At 40.2% G+C, this 523-nt stretch overlaps 1 protein-coding gene across 1 annotated transcript in view; it reads left to right on the top strand.

Moving 5' to 3' along the window:
- Positions 1 to 523, top strand: part of LOC119587368 (glutamic acid-rich protein-like) — a 2647-nt gene that overhangs the window by 876 nt on the left and 1248 nt on the right. The gene's annotated exons all lie outside the window — the stretch shown is intronic.

Below are 523 nucleotides of genomic sequence, written 5' to 3'. Positions count from 1 at the left end.
GACTTTAACCCAATAACACCCAGAGCCAAATACAGTACTGAACAGTGTATCAGGGTGTATGCAGAGTCAGGTGCTCAAGGGAATATTAGAAGCACGTAAACATAAAATGACCCCACTCTCTATGCTGTGGACTGTGACATAAACATGTTTTTATGTAATAAGGCTAAAATAATGACCCTAAGATGTCATCACAGTATATGGGGATATGATGTGATAGGACAGTCATCTAGTGTCTCCAGGTGTTATTGGGTTAAAGCTGTAAAGGGCCCCGTATACACTCAGTTTAATGCTAGCACAAAAAGGTTTGCACAAGTCTAGACTGTTTCCATACAAAACCCAGTTCGATTGTGCTAAATTGCTCATTTCCGTCATGCTGTAGATGTGAGAAGAGGCCAGTAATGGGTGAAAATGTCATGTTCCTACTTGCCCTGACTTTTGCAGCAGTATACAAGCATGAAAAGAAGAAACAGAATATACATAAATCATTCTATACCCTGCCAGAACCAGATTTTGGCCTTACTTT

This window comes from Penaeus monodon, chromosome 22, assembly GCF_015228065.2.
Source record: "Penaeus monodon isolate SGIC_2016 chromosome 22, NSTDA_Pmon_1, whole genome shotgun sequence".
Classification (NCBI taxonomy): Eukaryota; Metazoa; Arthropoda; class Malacostraca; order Decapoda; family Penaeidae; genus Penaeus; species Penaeus monodon.
Note: the sequence above shows the minus strand (reverse complement) of the source record. Positions and strands in the feature narration are given on the sequence as shown.